General features: G+C 30.3%; 1 protein-coding gene across 1 annotated transcript in view; it reads left to right on the top strand.

Annotated features, from left to right (window-relative positions):
- The window catches only part of LOC103573741 (putative protein kinase C delta type homolog), a 435,992-nt gene that overhangs the window by 439 nt on the left and 411,362 nt on the right, over positions 1–24,191 (top strand). The gene's annotated exons all lie outside the window — the stretch shown is intronic.

Genomic DNA, 24,191 nt, shown 5'->3' on the forward strand with positions numbered 1-24,191 from the left:
ATAACAATTTCATGATTGCTATAGAGCTAAACATCAGTTTGTGAAGTAGCAAACGATTTTTATTAGGCTATAATCTTATAAAGATTCCGAAAATACATATTTTTTGAACTAAGAGAAAATCCAGCTTTAATCAGTTACCTACACATTCCAAACTATAGCAGTATTTTCAGCTCACTTCATTCTTTCTCGATATCTCTCTTTCTCACTATGTTTTCGGTATTTAAACCTTCAGTTGTTGTCTCTGCATGTCATCAATAAAACAATTGCCGACTGATGACTTGAAATCGTCTACTGTCAACACTTTTGAAATTAATATCTGTCATGTTTACTATTACTTAATTGTGAGTTCAAAGAATGTAACAGTATACGAAACATAAAAAACTATGTATGACCAAGTGAATTTCATTCAAATATTAGAACAAAAGAAAATTTGTCTTTAAATTGAGGAAAAATCGTGTGAGCCTCACAGACATAAGGTCACAATTGTAGCGAAACCTCTTTCATGGTTAAGATGGTCTAAATAAATAGATAAATAAATAAATAAGTAAATATATATATATATATATATATATGTATATAAATATATATATATATATATATATATATATATATATATATATATAAATATATATACATATATATATACCCGGGAAAAAATCACCATGCATGATCATGGATGATCATGCAGGATTCATGCCTGACCGTGCATGATTCATGCATAATTTAGGCTTGATCCTGCATGCCTCATTCATGACCAGACATGACTCATTCGTGATCAAGCATGATCATGCATGACTCATTCTAGATCAAGCTTGCTCATGACTTATGTTAGAAATAATTGTATTCAGAGATGTAATCCCTCGAGAAAGGTCATGGTTGAGCATGCTCTATCATCCATGATCATGCATGGCGCAGACATGATCGTACAAGGCTATGCATGGTCGACCTTAATCTTCCACGGTCATATGCGAATAGTAAAAAATGTTTATGTATATTCAGGCTTGATCATCCATGACTAAGCATACTCGTTCATATTCATAAATGAAAGTTAGTCGTTAATAAAAACTGTTAGATTATTTATAATTATTGTTTTCTTTTTATTTTATTATTTATTTAATTCAGATTAATTGTCTGGGAAAAAATCAGCATGCATGATCATGTATGATTCAGGCAAGGGTGAGCATGCTCAAGCATGGGTCATGCATGAATCATGCACGGTCAAACATTGTAAATAATTTAATCAAAATGTATGATTAAAATCTCCGATTGAACCGATTGAATTCGATTAAAATCCGATCGAGCTTCGATCGGATTTTATTGAGGTTTTTAATTAAGAATAATTATATATTTTTTATGAATATTTTCGAATAATTAAACATTTATTTCTATATTGACGATAGTAGTTAAAATCATTATTTTTAAATCGATAATCAAAGATATTTAATTTATAATGTTTGGTTCAATTAATAACGAAAACCAATCGTTCTTTCTGAAAAATAATTTAAATAAATTTAATTCAAAATTTTTTTTTTGAATTAATTAAAGAAATGAAATAATAAATTCTTGCCAAATTGATAATGAAAGTCAATATAATTGCTATTTTTCAAATTAATAATTAAGATTAATGTAATTTTTAAATTTGCTCGTAATTGATAACTACAATTCTTTTCGTTCATTATTCAGAAAAGATTTAATAACCGAATCAAGATCGAGTTCAAATAATATATTATATTTTATAACCCTAAGGTTTCAAAGGATGTTAAAAATCGTCGTAAACTGAATAAGATAGTTCAGTCTAGTGGACAGCGGGCGTGCTTTCTAACATGACGGTCGTGGGTTCACGACCTGTCGCGGGTAAAATTTCAAAAGTATTTTCCAACGGATAAACATTATGTACACAATAATACTCACAAAATGAGCTAATTCCAGATTGACTTCCCATTATTTATATTTTTTTTAATAATTTGAAGGATTGTGCTTCCTCACGCCTGATCATGCCTGAATATTGGCCAGCCATGAGCATGCGTGATCGTGCATGAAAAAGCACAATCATGCTTGACCAGCCATGATCATGCATGCTCATGGCTGGCCAATATTCAGGCATGAGATGAAAACATGATCATGCATGATGAGTTTTTTCCGTGTATATATAAATGGGGCATTCCACGCTAAGTCGGATGGTTTTAAAAATTTCGACTTTTAATTTGCGTTATTTTTTGATATTTTTTAGTACTCATCAAAAAACTCATCCTCCTAAATTTTGAGATTTTTTTTATTATTGGTTCAAAAGATATGAAATTTTAAAAAAAAGACCGTTCTTTTCATGGTTTTTTGCGTATAACTTTTTGAAAAATATTTTAAATAAAAAAACTCAAAGAATAAAAAAGTTTCATTATTCTATGTACTTTAAAAAATAAAAAAAAAACAAATAATTTTTTAGAAAAATTTTTCCGCGTTATTTTTGAGTTTTAAAACTTTATAGTCGTTTTCTGAAAATCATGCTTATTTTGATTTTCCTGAAAATTTGTGTCACCAAACTACTATCTATTCCACAACTCTTCAGGTGGTTCCGGTCGTGAGGCCTCCGTGGCTACTATTTTTATTCGATTATTACAAATTGAAAAAATTTTTTTTCAGTGTAAATTATTGTCCGTACCGATTTTTGATACTGTACACTCGTTTTTCTTACATATTAGAAATTGATTTCGATATTTTTTTGTTCTTAGTAGGGATTCAAAAGCGGTAAGAAAAATTAATGCTATTTATGAGCAGTTATAATAAATGGTTTGATTTAATGAGAAGCAACTATTTCGAAGCTAAAGAAACATTAGATTTGCCATATATTTCAGCTAAGACCATTACAGGAGCTCAAAAATGTAATATAATTATTCGAAAAAGCGACGAAAGTGCATTACAAACTGCTCATAAATAGCGTTAACTTTTATTTACCGCTTTAAAATCCCTACTAAGAATAAAAAAATATCGAAATCAATTTTTAATATGTAAGAAAAACAAATGTACAGTGTCGAAAATCGGTACGGACTATAATTCATAGCGAAAAAAAATTTTTTCGATTTTTAATAATAAAAAAAAAATAGTAGCCACGGAGGTCCCACGACCGAAACTACCTGAAAAGTTGTGGAATAGATAGTAGTTTGTTGACACAAATTTTCAGGAAAATCAAAATATGCATAATTTTCAGAAAACGACTTTAAAATTTTAAAACTTAAAAATAACGTAGAAAAATAATTCTAAAAAATTATTTGTATTTTTTTTTGTAAAAGTAAATGGAATAACGAAACTTTTTTATTCTTTGAGTTTTTTTATTTAAAATATTTTTCAAAAAGTTATCTGCAAAAAACCATGAAAAGAGCGGTTTTCTTGAAAATTTCATATCTATTGAACCAACGATAAATTAAACTCAAAATTTAGGAAGATGAATGTTTTGATAAGTACTAAAAAATATCAAAAAATAACGCAAATTAAAAATTAAAATTCTTCAAACTGTCCAATTCGGTGTGGAATGCCCCATATATTAGAGTGATTCATTTTCACAAGTTTTTCGCAAGTGCTCAAGCAAAATCTCAATTGACATGAAGAAAAAAAAATTCTCGCTAAAGATGAGCTCTTAATTTCAAAAACGAATTGTTGAACCTTGTAGAGGATTCCATGCTTTTCAAAATTGCTGTTGGGTTTTTTAATGTAGCTCACGCTGGTTCACCAGTAAGAGTCATTGAACCAAATGTTTTGAAGAAAATCGTGATTTTTTCATATTTCAGGACGGACCGCTAAGTATAGGTAAACAAGATGAACAAATATTTAAAGGAAATTGCATCCTCTTTAAAATAGATCCTTAGACCCAAGTTGCTCCGACTAATAGTATATGAGTTGCAGTAATTTTTATTATTAAAAAAGTAGAAAATGATAAAAAAATTGCAAATGATGATACTTCAATTTACCTTGTCGATTGATGATTTTTTCGTCATTTTTCCGTATATTATGAACTCGATTTATATTTATTCTGATAGTTGACTTGTTATCAGTCCAAACAACAAATTAATTGATCGAAAAACAAGAAAAGTTCAATTATAACGTGAAGTGAGCAATTTTTTAAACTTTTTGAAGTATTGAAGGAAAATATCTATTTAAGTTGTTTAAACAAAAAAAAAAAAGCAATTAGCAATTTTTACTCGTACATGCTTAGCGTAAATGTAGTAGACGATGATTATAATTAAAGCTCCCACAAAGGCTCTGACAGAGATGTAGTGAACAAATAACAAAAATTAGTCTTTCATACACGATGAAACTATTTTTTCTTCTTTTTCATAAATAAGATACCTTACATAGATATTTTCCTCTAATACTTCAAAAATATTAAAAAATTGCATAGTATGCGTTATAATTTAACTTCTCTTTTTTTGATTAATTTATTTGTTATTTTGAGTTTTATTACATGTCAACTATCAGAATCAATATAAATCAATTTCATAATATACGAAAATATGGAAATTAAGAATCGAAAAGTTGTATTTAATTATAATTACTTGCCATTTTGTGTCAATTTTTGACATTTTTAATTATAAAAATTACTGCAACTCATAAACTATTGATCGGAGTAACTTAAGCCTAAGGACCTTCTTTGAAGAGGATGAAATTTTCGTCAAATATATGTTCACTTTGTTTTCCTACACTTGGCGGTTCGTCCTAAAATATGAAAAAATCACCATTTTCTTCTAAAAAATTAGTTTGATAGCTCTTACTGGTGAACCAGTGTGAGCTACATTAAAAAACCCCAGAGCAAATTTGAAGAACATGGATTCTCCTGCAAGATCCAACAACACATTTTTCAATATCATGAAAAGTGGCTCAGCATTAGAAATTAAAGAAAAAAAAAATTAAACATGCATTTTAAATGGAAAAAATTCAAATTCGAATAGTAGGTACTTAGCATTGGAATTAAGAGCTCATATTTGGTGACGTTTTGTTTTAGGTAGATTTTTCTAAAATCTAACTATTGTATTTGTCCTCATGATCGACTTTTCAAGGAATTTTGTCATTACCCATCATAATTGGTGGAGTAGGGTTCAAAAATACCAATCATTACAACATGTACATATATATATATATATATATATATATATATATATATATATATATATATATATGTATGGGGCATTCCACGCCAAATCGGACGGTTTCAAAAATTAATTTTTCTGATTTTCTTTATTTTTTGGTACTTTTTAGTACCCCTCAAAAGAGGTTTTCTGGTAAACTTTGAAATTTTTTTGATCAATGGTTCGAAAAATATTGAATTTTAGATAAAACCGCTCTTTTTATGGTTTTTTGATCACAACTTTCGTAATAATGGTCGAAATTCAATGTTTTTTTTTTCAAAATTTCTGATTTTAGATAGCCTTTACAGGAAAAAATACAAAACAAATGTACGAAATTTTTTTAATCGAGATTTTTGGATTTTAAGTGTTCAACTGTGTTTTTAAAAAAAGATGGATCCTCTGATTTTCTTGAAAATTTTCTATCTTAAAGTTCTATGCATTTTGCAACTTTTGAGCTCGGTCCGGTAGTGGGCCTTCCATAATTACTATTTTTTTTTTTCGATTTTTAAAAATTGATAAAATTTTTTTTTCGCTATAAATTATTATCAGTACCGATTTTTGACACTGTATACTTGTTTTTCTTGCATATTATATATTGATTTAAATATTTTTTTGTTCTGAGTAGGAATTTAAAAACATTAAGTAAAAGTCGATGCTATTTATAAGCAGTTATAATAAACGTTTTTATTTATTAAGAAGCAATTATTTCGAAGCAAAAAAAAAATTAGATTTGCTATTCAATATAGCTAAGACCATTACAGGAGCTCAAAAATTCCGTATAATTATTCGAAAACGCGACGAAACAGTATTACAAACGTTTTTAATTATTTCCGTGTTCTTTCAAAAATTTTATATTAACTATGGTTTTATGCTTTGCGCTTTGTCAAATAAATATATGGAATTTTTGAGCGTAAAATTCCCCGTATATATATTAGGGTGGCAATTTTTTTGAATTTTTTTCTTTCGAAGCTTACATTAGAAAACGTTAGTTTGATGTATTTGAAGAGCTGTTGAAGTTTCAACTCCTGTTGAAGTTTCAACTCCTGTTGAAGTTTCAACTCGATACAAAATTTTTTAGAAGTCGCTCAAAAATTTTTTGAATTTCTAAAATCATCGAAATTAAATTTTTTCAATTTTTACGTCTCCAAGAACTAATTTATTAGATCTATGTGAAAAAGTTGAAACAAAAAATTGTGAGAGGAATACTGATACTACATAAGTTGTGCATGAATTTTAGACCCAACATAAATAATCAAGTTACTCAAATAGTTTAAAAAAAGTTTTCTAAACATATGAGACTTACAAAACCAATACTATCTGTAGATTAATTGGTTTTAGAAATTATACTGCCGTTAGATTTTAGTAAGTCCGATGACATACAATTTCCGGGTTCGACTTTTTCACGTAGATCTATTAAATTAATTTTTGGAGACGTAGAAAATATATTTTTCCCTGATTTTACAATTTAAGAAGCTGTAGTTACTAAACTTCAAGAGTTACGACAAATTGTTTGATTGCAAAAATTGTAGGGCATAAAATTTCCTATAAAGTTGTTGTCTACATTTTTTATCCATTATCGATAGTTTGGGCGCTAGATAAGAGTTAGTGTTATTTTTACGGAATTTTTATCTAAGATATTTATTTGAACCACGCTTTTATTGAAATTTAAACTTTTTCGGATAAACTGTCGATTTACAAAAAAACACGTACTGATCGATATCCCTTTTTCACGGCAAACTGTCACCTATTCCACAAATTTTCCAGATATGCTCATAATAGGACAGCGATGGAATCAATTTTTTTTTGTAATATTTTTAATTTCATATTCCAGTTTTTTTTTTTAAATAAAATGTTAAAATGATAGTTGTGTCAGATAATTATTAACAGTAAATTCTGAGCATGCTATTTGTTCAGTCACGAGCTTGACTGATTTGAATCAAGCTTCGTGCATTTCCGCTAAGTCCGGGAGTTGCCGAACTCGCTACTGACTGAAGGTCAGAATAATGCCGGGTCACTTGCTATTTGGGCCCGGTACATACAATTTTTAACTCAGGACCGTGTCAAGACGTCTTGAGAACCCGCTACAAGTTGGCCAATCACATAATGCATTTTATATTGGTCAGCCAATGAGAGAGTTCGCTATCAACTGCTACCTGTTGGCGCTCTTTTAAGCCAATGAGAAAATTCGTTATATGCAGCAAGGCTGCCACGTCGACACCAAGCTTTTCGACGACTCAACGACGCTACCATCTATGATTCTACAACGTGCTTCGCTACTTGTTACCTCGTGCTCTTGAAACCGCTTCGCTTGTTTATTCTTGTGTGATATTAAATCAACCCGCTACGCTAATTTCTATCTTTATTTAGTCAGTATACTAAGGCTGCTATTTACTGAGAGTAAATTAATTAATTGTGATTTATAATTATATTATAAATAATTGCCGCTTAGATAATCGCTCTGACCACATGTAAATTATATACGTGAATCTTATCACTAAAGTTGCATTCGCTATCGCGTGTCTGTTTTGTCGCATTTGCTATTAAATACAATTTTTGCAATTTTTCAGTGTACATAGTGTAAATAAATATCTAATTAATTTCTCGATAAAACTGTGTAATTTTTAATTGTTTAATTCCTCACGCCTAAACCAGATCCATTTTAGTTTATTCGCTCATTTTACACTATTATTTTAAGACATTTTTCTTAAAAGTAGAGTGAAATATGAAATTTAAAAAATCAAAAAAAAAAAAAAAAATAGATCCCATCGTTGTCCCATTATGAGCATAGCTGGAAAAGTTGTAGAATAGGTAACAGTTTGCTGTGCAAAAATTATGAGGGATGTTGATCAGTACGTGTTTTTTGTAAATCGACAAATTATACTTAAAAGTCACGATTTCAATAAAAGTGTGGTTTAAAATTTTTTTTTGACATTTTTTATCAAAAAAATACCTAAAAACAAACATTTTCTGACTCTTTAAAAATTTGGTTTAAACCACTTTTCGCTAAGTTACAGGCATTTGAAAAAAAAATCTCTTCATTTTTTTACATTCGATATTTCGCAAACGGTTAAAGGAAAAAATTTGAAAAAAAATCATGAAGGCCTCTTTCAACCTATGCTGAAGGATAAAAAAGTTTCAAAAAAATCCGAGGTTCAAAAGCTAATGGTGTCGGATTTGGCGTTTAATGCCTTATAGATAGCCCGAACTGGAAATCGACCGCAGACCATGTCGGTATCACGCCGAGTGATCTACCAGTCAAGCTATTTGTCACTATAATATACTCCGTTCAATTTGATCTATAAGTTATTGAGCGACACCGTCCATCGTACGGTAATAGGCCAATTCAATATAGTAGAAACCTAAACATGCAAACCTTCTCAATAAAACAATTTATAGATAAATTGACAAAAATATAGATAGCCTGAACTGTGAATCAAGCCCAGACCATGTCAGTATCGCACCAAGTGCTCTACCATTTGAGCTATCCGGCACTGTACTATATACCGTTCAATTTGATCTATAATTTATTGAGCCACACCATCCATCGTACGGTAATACACCACTTTTATACAGTGGAAACCAAAACAGAGTTAATTTTTTTATTTTGCTCTACAATCGATTGAGGCAGAACGAAGTTTGCCGGGTCAGCTAGTAGGAAATAAAATGCTCTACAAAAAATATCCTATTAAATTCTCCGATTAAGTTGATAGCTGCGTCCAAAAAATTTAAAACCTGTAAAAATTTATCATCAATCTAACTGTAACTTCGAATAACTTGTAAAGAAATAAAAAAATTGAACAATTCTAAGAGACCTTTTTTATAGAGCGTCGAATTTCCCATCAAGCTCGGTCTTTGACATTCGAAAGTATTCTTCCCACAGTGAGCTACAAAATTCTAAAGCTTAAAAAATAAATTTTCCCATGTTATTTAAACAGGAAATTGAAAATGGCGATGCGGCAGCTGTTAATATTAATATTAAGAGGTCAAACTTTCACAGTATTTTTTTAACTTCCCGCTTTGAAAATCGACGATTTTCAAAAATTTCGGGAAGTTATTGTTTTCACCCCGATTTTCGGAAATCGAGTTTTCATCAGATGTCGACGTTTTGAGGTCCTAGGAAGCTATTCTGACTATTTTCAGAATGATGTCCGAGTGTGTGTATGTATGTATGTATGTGTGTGTGTGTGTGTGTGTGTGTGTGTGTGTGTGTGTGTGTGTGTGTGTGTGTGTGTGTGTAAACTCTTTGTAACTTTTGAACTAATTAATCGATTTGGATGGTTGAGGTGGCGATCGAAAGAGCTTGTTGGCCATCAACTTTTCTGAAAATTTCAGATTATTTGATAGAATAGACTCGAAAATATTTGCGAATTACGAAAAAAAAACTTTTTTTTTTGTTTTTTATTGATTCCTCAAAAACGACATACGATCGACTTCAAAATCTAATCAGCTCTAGTACTTAATAAAACGCGTCGATTGCCACCTCAAACATCAAAATCGGATAATTTGTTCGAGAGTTATCGCGGGAGAAAGAAATGGTGAAAAACGGTTTTTTTTAATATTTTCGAAGCCGCTGACGCGATCGATTTCAACTTTTAATCAGCTCTAGAATTCGATAAAACGCGCCGATTTCCACGTCAACTATCAAAATCGATTGATTAGTTCAAAAGATATCGGCGTTGAAAAGTCAAAAAAATAACATTTTACGTTATTTTTTCCGGATAAATCATAATATAACGTAACAAAATATGCCTGATATCATACCAACTCATCTTTTTTATGGTTTCTTTTGATCATATAATGTCATCGAACTTAGTTTTTAGTTTAAATCATATTATCAACAAAAAAATCGATAAAACGTAGTTTTTAATATTTTTATCGGATATTTCATATTTTATTGTTTCTTACTATAACAGGGCTGTGCTGCTACTCTGGTCGTCCTTAATTTCCTTTTAAGGGCACCACTGGAAGGATTAAACGGTCTTCCAGAACCGGTTCTTAATGCTCAGGGTCGGTGTAAAATTTAATTGTAAGAGAAGGAAGAGGAAGGATAATTTTTTTTTTCCAATTAAAACCTTATAATTTTATAACTTTTGACCTTGTACCTTATAACTATTAGACCTAATACCTTATAACATTTAGACCTTATGACTATTGTCCTTTTGACCTTATAACCTTTGACCATTTACCTTATAACAATCGACCTAATAAAATCCTACCAATAACCTTTGGCGACTTAATTTACTTAATCTACATAGCCACTACCTTGGCATCACACTCTCACACACTCGATTAAAACATTGCCAACTACCTTTGGACTTACAATTAAAATCGGTTACCTTCCGAATTATTTTTTAACTATTTACACGTTTAAAATTTATTTCCAACACACATACTGCACTCAAGTCCCCTGGACCTTTCTTCACGCACACTGAATTTAAGATGGCTTTTCCCGCCACACACTTAATAAATTAATTAATTGATTTTTGAGAAGAATTATGATTATTAATTAATTAATTTTGAATTGACTCCTTCATAACAACTACTATTAGTCTTTCATATAATACTGATTCAATTCCACGAGAATTAACATTTTAAGTTTAGTTAATAAAGTCTCAATTCTGATCCTGACTCAACACTCAACTTTTCTGACTTTTACTTATAGATTTTTCTTTATGCCGAGTATATTTTATAATAATTTTATTAACTAATTTTATTCATTTTTAATTTACTTTAATTATTAATTTGGTCCGATTAATTATTTTAATTAATAATTGATTTAGTTAATTTAATTATTTTAATTAATAATTTAATTTATAACAACGCGGACTAACTATGGAAAATTCTGGCTCATCGGCCTAGAAATTTCTACGACGCATATAACTCCGGCGACAGCCTGGAATTTTAAGACAACGCCCTGGACCCGGCAATTGGGCCTGGACCCGGTTAGACAACCGTCTGGCTTAATTTTTATTGATAAATTAATTTTACGACTAATTAATTAAATATGGGCCTAGACGCGGATACCTTGACGAACGACTAAGTATTTGTAAATTAAATTAATATTTTGGCTTCGGCCTAAAATAATTAATTTAATTAATACCTGATTTCTTTATCCTGTTGTGTTTGCTGTCGTCAGGCTCTCTGGTTGTCGTCTTATTCGTCTCGTCCTCCGGTTGTCTCTCGTCTTATTTTCCTCTTTATTACTTGTCCTTTCCGTTATTTTTGGGGTGCTGGCTCCTTCACCTGCTTTTCCAAATAATTAATATTGTGATATCAAAGGTACCGGCTAACGGCCTGGTATCAATAATAGTTAATACAATTATCGCTTGGTTCCACAAAGAATCCAAGTCTAAAATTAATTAATTACCCGACTGATGAAGAGCGTCTTCGTTGTTCGGCGTCTTGTCCGGTTGTGTCCCTCGGCCTGGGTTGTCTCTTCACTTATAATTGTACACCCACTCGACCGAATTCGGCAACTTCCGGAAACTTAGCTACCCCTACTTATCACTAAGTGGGACTGACAGACAAGCCCCTACGATTTCCGCGCGGGACGACAGTCGCACTCTACCCCGGATAACCCTGGGGCAGTAATAGATTATATCGACCGTGCACATGATAGAAAATCATGGCACTTAAGCACGGAAAATTCAAAGTTCCCGGTTACATTACATGAGTCAAAACTTCTTTAAATCCTGATTTTGATCCCTGACATCGATTTCTGCCTCAATACACTTATTTTACTGAACATAATCAGGAACTAAATTTTAAAAACCGCTTCATTGATGATTTTCGATTCTTAAATTTTCAAACTTCAGCATAACAGGTAACTTGTTAGAACTTGAAAAAATCGTAAAAAAACAATTGCATGTGATATCATTTTCGAGCTCGAAGAGCTCAAAAATATATCTACACTAATGTTTTCGAGCTCTTTAAGGTCAAAAACAGCGGGAAGTTTTGGGGCTGGCCCGCAGGGTCAACCGACGCCCAGATTTTTTTTCTTCATTTCCAACAATATTTTCGATATAATGAAGAAAACCAAAAATAGCCGATTTTTTATAATCAGTCTAATATATATATTAAACCAGTTCAAAAAAATCGACTGTTATTTTTTTCAAAACCCGCAGTGTAATATCTTTCTAGTCATGATAAAAGATGCCTGTCAAAACGGAAGCTCATAATATCAATTTTGAAAAGTCGCTCATCGTAAATTCTTATTTTACGTTTAAATATAATGGAAAAAAAATTTTTGTAACTTTGGAATTTTACAACTCATTTTGGAATTAACATATCGGGGTGAGAGATAAATGTTTTTGATGGAAATTAGACGCTCTAAATAAATTGTCTCTTATGTTTCTTTTCTAAGTCCACTCCTTTAAAAGTTATTCGAGTTTAAAGTTCAACATGTAATCAATTTAACCTTTTTTTTCTTAAATTGTGGTATAATAATAAAACTCATCTTCAAAAAAATTATTTTACAATTTTTGAATGGTATAGGTAATAGCTTTAAGTTTAATACGATTATTTTCAGTTTATAAAACTTACGATTTTCACTTCAGCTATCAAAATTATGAACTATGAATCAAAATTATGAAATTATGAAATTTACGATGAGCGACTTTTCAAAATTGATATTAAGAGCACCCGTTTTCACGTGCTTCTTTTTTCATGACTAGGAAGGTATTTCGCTGCGGGTTTTGAAAAAAAAAAAAAAATTAAAAATAGTTAATTTTTCTGAACTGGTCTAATATATATATATATAAATTAGGGTGATTCCAAAAAAAAACAAATTTTTTTTTTCTTCTTGCAAACAGGTTCAAAATTTTCATTTAGATATAAGGAAACTCCTGTGAAAATTAGAGCTCTTAATATTAACATTAAGAGGTTCCGCATGCACTCTTCTATTTTCCATAAGAATAACATGGAAAAATTTTTTTTTGCATCTTCTGACTTTTATAACTAGCTAACGATGCACAGTAGAAAAAATCGACACACATATTTTGTAGGGAATTGAATGCTCTACAAAAAAAGTTTCTTATCATTTTTCGATAACTCCATTTGTTCATAAGTTATTCGAGGTTGAAGTTGAATTTATAATAAATTATGAGATCTTGTTACTTTTCCGGCGAAACTATCCAACTTATCATAAAATATTAATAGGACCTACTTTGTAGACATTTTTATTTCCTACAAATTACTACCTATAAAATTTTTTTGAATTCCGCATTGTTTTCTAGTTATTTTCATTTTAATCTCAAGCTCTTAGAGTCGATCAGAAGATTATTTTTTTTTAAGAGCTTGAGATTAAAATGAAAATAACTAGAAAACAATGCGGAATTCGAAAAAATTTCATAGGTAGTAATTTGTAGGAAATAAAAATGTCTACAAAGTAGGTCCTATTAATATTTTGTGATAAGTTGGATAGTTTCACCGGAAAAGTAACAAGATCTTAAAATTTATTATAAATTTAACTTCAATCTCGACTAACTTATGAACAAATGGATTTATCAAAAAATGATAAGAGACTTTTTTTGTAGAGCTTTTTTTTTGAACCTATTTGCGAGAAGAAAAAAAAAATTGTTATTTTTTGAATCACCCTAAAACGATATATATATATATATATATATATATATATATATATATATATATATATATATATATATATATATATATGCAATACAACCAGCCTTGTCATCACGATAGCGCCTACAATTCTTATTTGATCTTGATGAAATTTTCCATAGTCATTCTATAAGCGATTACCTTGTTCAAGTTCGAAGATGGGCTGAATCGGTCGATTAGTTCAGAAGTTATGGCTGTTTGAAATTTTCACGATTTTTCGAAAAAATCAGTTCTTCCTTGTTGAAGTTCAAATAACTTTAAAATTAAAAGTCATAGACAATTTCTGTAAAAAGCATCTTAAAGCTTGTTTAACAAGCTTCAATTTTTTACGTTAAACTTTATGTTTCGGCTATTTTTTCCAATTATTTGATAGTCTTTAGTTTGGACAGAATCAAAAAATTTGAAAAAAATTGTTTTTATTCCGAATAATTTATGTATTTTCCATTATAATCTAATTCCGTCAGTTATATTTTGTTGTGGAAAATATAATCTGTTAACCTTTCATATATTTTATATTTTCAAAGTCTACATATATACATATATAAATATATCAGTGTCTTATACCTCTTTAACCTCTCTCGTATTTAAACTTATTATTAAAAAAAATATCAATTATAACTGTTACTTGTTTATTTATCTATTTGTTTATTAATCTATAATGAATAGAATCACCAATTCCTTAAAAAATTTTTAAGCTTACTATTTAAATTTTCATTTCTAAATTTCTGAATATTGGTTAGCACCGTTTTTGGTAATTGTCATTAACTTACAAATCTCGAATTGTTCGTGAATTATGTAAGTTTTCATCACATACTTTGTGACATATGTATGTTTTCGTTTCTTACCCCGTTTACTCGGAACTAGTTTGTCAATCCGAGATTTTAGTAATACGCAATCAAATTAGTATAGCTCGTACATTTATTTATAAATATATAAGAATACTAACAATATTTAAAGCGCAGATTAAAAATTTCGTATCGAAAAATCGGCTTTAACCTTATGACGGGGAACCTCTCCTACTGGATTGGAACCTGTCACTATAGCAGCCTCGTGAAACGGCGCCACTGGAAGTTTTTAGCTCGATCTTCCAGTACCGGGTTTTTCTCTAATTAATAAGGAAAAGGATATAGAAAAACTATCACGAGATTTTAAATCAATTTAGTTATTTATTCACAGTTTTCCACCATACACGAGTTAACACCCATACGAGTAACCTGGACTGAGACACACACGAGTTCCCTGGACACACACACACAAGTCCCCTGGACTGACACTCGTTAATCCCCTGGACTATTATGCTCTGGATCGCAGTACTTATGAAGAGTCGGGAAACCTGCAACGACTCCTTTTAAGTTTACCTTGGGTACATGCGCCACCGGCTAAAGGCCGTGCCTTCCTGGTTGATCCCCTACCGTCCTTGATTGGACAAACGTTGGTTTTTCCGTTGTCTAGGAAACGAGCGACCCGCCACGCTTCCCAAGGGACAAAAATTGTACCGCTAGATAGACTTCTAGTGCTGGCGACCCACCAAGCAATTTAGGTCTAGTGATAAGAGCGATCCGCCACTTATCACTGTCTTTCCTAGGCTAGTTAACACTAGGGAAAGTTGCCGTTAACTAACTTATTGGGCTAAAACAGCCCCTTTTATACCCATCCTGGGCCTACCCCTTCATATCGAGGTCACCTGACCATTGACGCCGAGCGGCGATTACCTCTCACCCTTGTCCGTAATATTTAAAGGGCCCATTCGGGACTGAGGAACTTAAACTAACTATGGTTAAATTAGAAATTATATATTTTGGTAAATAGCGATGATTATTGACCAACAACTGTCGATCATTTCAATTATAATAATTATTTATTAATATTAATTGGGTTTTTACCCTATGACAACCTTATTAAAAAAGTACAAGGGCCGCCGTCGTTTTAAATTAAGCTTGAGCTACCGAAAAATCAGGGGGGTACTAAAAATTTTCGAAAAATCGACCTTCCATTCTGACTGCCAGATTGCATTTTTAGGTAGGTTCTTGCACGCCTCAGAACGCGAAGCGTTGAGGTTGTGCATTACTCTCAACATGCCCAACTCAAGCGATTTTGTAGACTTCAATTGCCTCTGTTGCCTATATTTTGTGTTTGTAAGATAATACAAGTACATCATTATCAAGAGAAATGATTTGTCTATCATATTCGATGTGGTTAAAACACATAGATTTTGTTTAATATTAAAAAAAATCTGATTTAAAAAAATTGTTTGTAGACGTCCGGATGTCTGTACGTGTGGATGTGCCACGATTACGCCCGAAAAACTTAACGAATCAGGACCATTCCTTTTTTATTAGCTTCAGAATTACATCGGATTATTTTCTATTTTAAATGACGGTTCAATTCAGTGTCGTTTAATTATAATTAATAAAAAAAATATTGAAAAATACTGGTCAATAAAGGTATATTTCTATGGTTATACGACGTTCAGTCTTTGGCCGTGTTGGAGCGCTGTTACCCAGGCTGATAAATATGTACACGCATGCGTTGTATGTTTTTCATTGGACCGCAAAAGATTGAACTCTAAAATTCAAGTAACTAAAAGTAATGATAGAAATAAAGTGATAAAATCAATACCGTTTATTTATTTTTTATTTATTTATTTAATTCCAATTCCTTCAGTAGAATATTTAAATATTTGAATAATAAATTATTTTGTATTTTTGAATCACCGTTATGATGCGTGCACTTTTGAATTTTCCAAACTTTTTTTTAAAAATCTAACTATTGTATTTCTCCTCATGGTCGATTTTTCAAGGAATTTTGTCATTAACTATCATAATTAGTTGAGTAAAGTTCAAAAATACCATTCGTTAAAAAATTTATATATGTATGTATGTATATATACATTTTGGGACTAGTGTATATTAGACCGGTTCAAAAAAACGACTATTTTTTTTTTTCTAAACCTGCAGTGAAATATCTTCCTAGTCATGGAAAAAGAAGCCGGTGAAAACGGGAGCTCTTATTATCAGTTTTGAAAGGTCGCTCATTGTAAATTTTTATTTTACGTTCAAATATCATGGAAAAAAAAATTTTGTAACTTTGGAATTTTACAACTCATTTTGGAAATAACATGTCGGGGTGAAAGTTAAATATTTTTGAGGGATATTAAACGCTCTAGATAAATTGTCAGTTATGTTTTTTCTCTAAGTCTACTCCTTTAAAAGTTACTCGAGTTTAAAGTTCATCATGTAATTTAATTTAACCTTTTTTTCTTAATTTTTCTTGAATATTTCAAAATTATTATTGAAAAAAAAAATTTGTCTGAAAATATTAAATTATCAAGTTTAGCGTCGGTGACAAAGTAGATCTTTATAGTTCTACTATGAGAAATAAATGACTTTTCCATTTAAAAAATTTGAAATTAATTCTCTCATTGAAGTTTAAAAAAAAATTGAATTGTATATACATAATTTTTCGGAAAAACGACTAACTGTCGTTTGTAGGGAATGTTTTCCAAATTTTAATGAAGAAACAATTAAATAATCATTAATTTATTTTATAATGACCTTTATACTGTAATTTATAGAAAAAAGTTGTTTCAAAAAGAATATTCAATTAATTAAAAAAAAAAAATTGTTCCTGAATAAGTGTGGTCTTTTTATTAAAATATCATTGTTGGGTTATTGATATTCAATTGTTGTTAGTAGCATTTCATTGTTCATAATTTTGATAGCTGAAGTGAAAATCGTAAATTTTATAAACTGAAAATAATCGTATTAAACTTAAAGCTATTACCTATACCATTCAAAAATTGTAAAATAATTTTTTTGAAGATGAGTTTTATTATTATACCACAATTTAAGAAAAAAAAGGTTAAATTGATTACATGTTGAACTTTAAACTCGAATTACTTTTAAAGGAGTGGACTTAGAAAAGAAACATAAGAGACAATTTATTCAGAGCGTCTAATTTCCATCAAAAACATTTATCTCTCACCCCGATATGTTAATTCCAAAATGAGTTGTAAAATTCCAAAGTTACAAAAATTTTTTTTCCATGATATTTAAACGTAAAATAAGAATTTACGATGAGCGACTTTTCAAAATTGATATTATGAGCTTCCGTTTTGACAGGCATCTTTTATCATGACTAGGAAGATATTACACTGCAAGTTTTGAAAAAAAAAAAAAAAAAGAAATAGTCGATTTCTTTCAACCGGTCTGAAATATATATATATATATATATATATATATATATATATATATATATATATATATATATATATATATTGAGACAAATCGCTTTTCTTTTCGCGATTTTTACCAGCAGCCACCAGAATTCGCGGGTTGAACCCTGGCTTAGGCTGGCCTCTAACAAATTTTTATTTCACTTGGACAGAGCAGTGGGCTGGGGTTCTTGCAAAGCAAAGACCCGCACTTATTCAAACTCGACAACGTATATGAAAATTCATCAACTTACCTCACGGCTTATTATTTATAAATTATTTCTTATAATTACTTCAATTATCTTATGCAGCTTAATCAATAAATATTGGATCTTATAACATAATTTTACCAGTATTTTAGAATATGAATAAAAGATAGTAGGTAGAAAGGAAAGTATGCAAGTTTATTGCCAGTTATAATAATTTCAATTACTTACAATAAATGTTCTCGCAGAATACAATCGATATGGTCCAAATAACAATGGATGGCCACGTGGAAGCGTTGGTTATCGCACTGATTGTATTCTTTATAATTAATACGCTGATACTACAGATGTAACAGCGGTAACGTAATGATAAGCTAATTAACTTAAACGTATTTTATACTAAAATAATAATATATAATAAACAATAGAATCGCAAGCTAAGTTGCCAGTAAAATATAAAGTATAATAATTAAATTGAATCGTAACAGATTGATATAATGCAAGTAGAATTGCCAGCTAACAAAAATTAATTTAGAATAACTCTGAACGCTAATAGATCCAAGATCGAAGTCTAAGTTGTCTAACCGATAATTGAGGGCCTGGGACTCGCCTCTGAACTCTGTCCCCGCTTCATCCTTACGGTCATGCGTCAACGTGAAAATTAGTCATGTGACCACGGCACTATGACTTGTGTAGTTTCACAAGGCTGAGGACGACGAAGACAATTCACATTGTCTCAATATATATATATATATATATATATATATATATATATATATATATATATATATATATATATATATATATATATATATATATATATATATATATATATATATATATACGATGTATAACGCGCCGTTCTCCATCGATAGTGTCAACAATTCTAGACCGATTTTAATGAATTCTTGTATACTTATTTCATAGACGATCACCTTGGATGAGTTCGAAGATGAGCCAAATCGGTTAAAAAGTTCAAAAGTTATGGCTAATTTTAATTTTGTAAAATTTTTAAGAAAAAATTGTTCACCAATTCAACCAGATGTTAGCTTTAAACGGAAAGAGTTAGCTCATTTAGGTTAACAAAATATTATCAAAACTAATTCTATGCAGGTTATCACTTTGATTGTCTCTACGGTCTTAAATCAATTGCTTCGAGACTTAGTATCGACTACCTTGATCGAGTTGGAAAATGAGCTTAATCGGTTGATTAGTTTAGAAGTTATAGCATTTCAAAATTTTGAAAATGTCAAAAATTCATATTTTTACTCATTCTTTCGTCGATATTTTTTTAATATTATAACTTATCGACTTTCTATAAAATACATCTGGAAGCTCTTCAAATCAGCTTTAATTTTCATGCCTATATATGTCTCTAGACTAATGAAATTTCTTATCTTACGACTCATTTAATGAAATTTCGCTGTTGCATTGGTTCTCCTACTTTCAATAGATTCCATAGAATCCTAATTACAATATTCATTAGTAAATTTATGAAACTGATTGAATTCAAATTATTGCTGTGCAACACTCATAAAATCTAAATATTTCAATTCAAGTGTGTAAATTCAATTTCGTTTTATTGACAGTGTCTATGACTGATTTTAAGTATGGCATTAAGATCTATCATAATTAAATTTTCAACTCAAATTATTTAATTTAATTTTGTGTTAACTATTAATCTTGTAATAAAAAACACAGAACACTTTTTCGTAGACAAATTAACTCATTTTAATTTCAATTTTCGTTATTCAACTTACCATTCCGGTAATTATTTTAATTCTCTGATTTCAATTTTTAAATTTTTTTCATTATGCATTGAATTTTTTGACAATTTTTTTCTATTCCAGAACCTTGACAATTTCTGAGAATGTCAAAAAAAAATTTATTTTGGTATTAATGTTTATTTAGAAGGTTGAAATAATCAAATAATAAAAAATCTGCTTCCATTTCGGCTGCCGAATGGCCTTTTTTTTTTAGTATCGTCTCACACGGGCCGATGCCAGTCGAAGATGAATCCGTTATACTAGTTCAGTCAAATAGTCCTGATAAACGGTAACAGGTCCAGAAAGGTCTGATTTTTTGAGGAAAGCTTCGGAACATGATTACAAAACATATGCTAAAAAAATCATGGTAAAATTTCAATTAGACAGGTGGAAAAAAAATAACACTTTTAATTAGCGTTTTATCGAAGAATTAAACAAATTTCGGCGAAAAGTGGTACATAAAAGTTGTAGAGAAAAATATATGGAAAATTATGAGTACCCTCGGTTTTATTGTATACAGGTAGTAAAGGTAACAGAGAACCTGAAAGTTTCAATGGATAGAATCATACATAAAAGCCCCCTTGCTCTACGTTTTTGGTAAGGACATAAATATGTCTACACCGTAGCAAAAGAAAACTTACGCGTGCGTATTACTATGTTAAGCAATATAGACCACACTATTCCCACTTAGAAATTAAAATTTTCAGGGCCTAAAACCTACACCAAGTGTCGTTTTATGTTTATGTCTAGCAAAATTTAAGTCAGAGATTCTATATTTCGAAAGCTAACAGGATTTTCATTAATTTATCATCTGAAAGGAGATGTTCGTATGCATTTTGATTGCCAGGGGTTTTCGCAACCGTATTTTGAGGAATGGATTACAAAAATCAAGCTTCTTTTGTTCAAACGTAGCACAAACATTTATTATTAACAATTATATTTTTTAAATCGTTATAGCTCGCGAACCATTAATTGGGCAGGGAAGTTTATTGCGAAAGTAATCTTGAATAATAAAAAATACACAAAAGTTATGTATATTTTTTTTCCTATTGCTCGGATTCTTCACTTCCGCACAGTCAAATCTCTACTGTTCGCGGTTCTATTTTAGAATTAAAGAAAAAATTTTATTTTTTATAATTAAAAAAAATGATCAATTTTTAAAACTTTTTTTTCAATACTCAACTAAATAATTTTTTTACATGATATTTAAATATTTTGTAAACGAAAAATGGCTCTAGCAATTAGTATGTAAATATACATCAAATTGATCCGTCTTTTAACTTAAAATAAAATATAATTTAGTATATTATATATTGTATCTGTGGTCTTCAATATAATTCAAAATTTCTTAGTGAAATTTACAACTCTGCTTGTTATTATCTGAAAATAACTATTTTCACCTGTAACATTTTTTTATTTTGGTTATACCTTGAATTTTTATTTTTATAAGTAAGTATATGTTACGTCTGGCGAAATTTAAACAATTAATTTTTTTTTAATGTTATAATTTTAAATAGAGTAACGAGAGAATACGTTAAGTGCCTCGGTGGTCATTTAGAAACATACCTTCGTGCGTCACAGCTTTTAACGGCTTAAGACCCAAACAAACAAACATTTAGAAACTTATTTAGTTTATGAATTATCGATAAGATTCAAAACCTTTTAAACTCATTACAAAATAATTTTTTACTAAACAAATGACTCATTCTAGTGTTTTTAGGTTCTAGACAAGAGGCCAGGCAATGATAAATAATAAATAATATTTTATAAATTATAATAAATAATTAAAGGTTCTAGGTGGGTACACCAGGCCTGATAAACAACATTTAATAATAAATAATTATAATAAGAAATAGTAAATAATATTTTTGTATTCTATAAGAAATACGTAAGGTTCTAGGCAAGAGGCCAGGTCTGATAAGTAGTAAATAATATTAATAAATAATAAATAATATTCATAAATAATATCTCATAAATAATATTCAAAGATAATATCCGATAATAAGTAATAATAATTATGAATAACTAATAAAAATAATCAATAAAAATTAAACGTGGACAGGGAAATGCTCGTGCCTGTGTGTGCGTGTGTGTGTTTTGCCACGCGTAAATGTGCTTGCGTGTGGGTGAGCACATACACACACACACACGCCCACACACTTATGCGAATAGACAATAGATATAATAGAGAAGCTCCAATCATAGAGCGAGTTCAGGCGACGCTCTCCGGAAAATCAAGGAGTGAGGGTAAGGGCCAGGAGCCGGACCTCTAATTGGTCACGGTTTTCCCCCCAATTGAGGACTATTGGGACGCCCTGAAATTCGAGACCCAAAAAATTGGTCGCGTGAACTCTCTCTCTTGACCAGGATCTCCCAGGGTGCAGATCGGAAACGTTTAATTAAGTTCAGTGGCCGGCTTTCTCCACGTAGAACTTTAAGTTATTTTAAAATTAGAGTCAGTGACCATCTATATTCAACGTTCAAGTATTTTGTATCATTGTTATCTCCGTTTAATTTGTGTTACAACGAAACTACTGTGACCAGGTATGTCAATGAATATTGCAAAATAAATAGGTTCAGATAAAATATTGTAGGAGCGTTAAGGAATAATATTGAATAATTTTACAGCAGAATATTAGAATTTTGTAAGAGACTTTAGAAAATAGTCTAGTCACGAATTTTTATTTCTGGAACTGTATTTGAATAATCAATTTTATTTAAGTGTTGTTTGGCGTTTAATTTTGCGTTTAGAATTTATATTAGAATCATTAAATTTTGTGGTTAAAAATTGTGTTTGAATAATTAAATCTTTGTAATAGCTAAGTAACAAACCATAACATTTGTAAGGTTTTTTTTTGAATATATATTCATTAAATTTTAACCCGAGAATTTATCATTTAAATATAACCTTCACCAACAATATTATTTAAGCAAAAACCTCTGGAGTTCCCGGTCTATAGGCTTCGGCTTGGACCTAATACTCACTAATTTAAAAATAATTACGTACCAAATTTGGACGTAACATATAATTCAAAATTTCCTAATGAAATTTTAAACTCTGCTTGTTATTTTCTGAAAATAACTATTTCCACCTGTTACCTTTTTCTTATATTGGTTATACCTTGAATTTTTATTTTTATACGTAAGTATAATCCAAAATTTCCTAGTGAAATTTACAACTCTGCTTATTATTTTCTGTAAATATCTATTTTCACCTGTTTTCTTTTTTTTACAGTGGTAATAACTTGAATTTTTATTTTTATGACACTGACTGTTTGAGACGATAGCGAAAGAGATACAGAAATTTTATATTTTAAATAAAGAACTCTTCAAAAATTCTCGGTGAAATCTTCAACCCTTATTGTAATTTTATGTGAATCCGCAATTTTTTTTTTTTTTTTTTGGCTTATCTTTACCCCTCCCTTTCGGAACAGGTAAAAATTGTTATATCTCAGAAGGGTTTAAATGGTCAAATGTTTAAAATTTGCCCAGAAAGAATCTGTCAGTTGATTCGGCTCAAGTTAGGTTGGTTAAAATCAAGCTAACTTAATTTTGCTTTAAAGAAGTGGCATTTTGATTATTTTCTATTATTTATCTCAAAAAAGTATAAAAGTGCGTTGTGAATATTTTTGAATTAACGATCTTTATTCGATTTAAGTCTAAAATTAAAGCAACAAATATTTATTAGTATACTTTTTACATTTATGTGAATAGTAAATAATGAACATTCTTTCAAAAATAGTGTATTTAGAGTAATTCGAGTTATTGCTGTTATTTGAGTGTTATATATATTTACTAGCTTAGGTACCCTCGCGGTTTTGAATCAGCCTGGAAACACTCTGGGAGTGGAAACACGGTGGAATCATGGTGGATCCAAGGTGGTTACAAGGTGGGTTTGTGCCATTTTATCACCGTGTATACACGGTGATTCCACGATGGTTACACGGTGTATTCACCGAGATTTCATGGTGTATCCACGGTGATTACGTGGTGTACGTGGAATCACGGTGGGTACACCGTGTAACTATCGTGGAATCACAGTGGGTACACCGTGTAACCATCGTAGAATCACGGTGGGTACACCGTGTAACCACCGTGGGATCATGGTGATAACATGATAAAAAACCCACCGTGTAACCGCCGTGAATCCACCGTGTATCCAGGGTGATTCAAAACCACGAGGGTATTTTCTTTAAGTTGTATAAAAAAGGGCATTATCTGACTTGTGTACAATTTGCTTATAAAGTTTAATGAACAACGTTGATAGCGTTAC

Source organism: Microplitis demolitor, chromosome 1, assembly GCF_026212275.2.
Source record: "Microplitis demolitor isolate Queensland-Clemson2020A chromosome 1, iyMicDemo2.1a, whole genome shotgun sequence".
Taxonomy (NCBI): Eukaryota; Metazoa; Arthropoda; class Insecta; order Hymenoptera; family Braconidae; genus Microplitis; species Microplitis demolitor.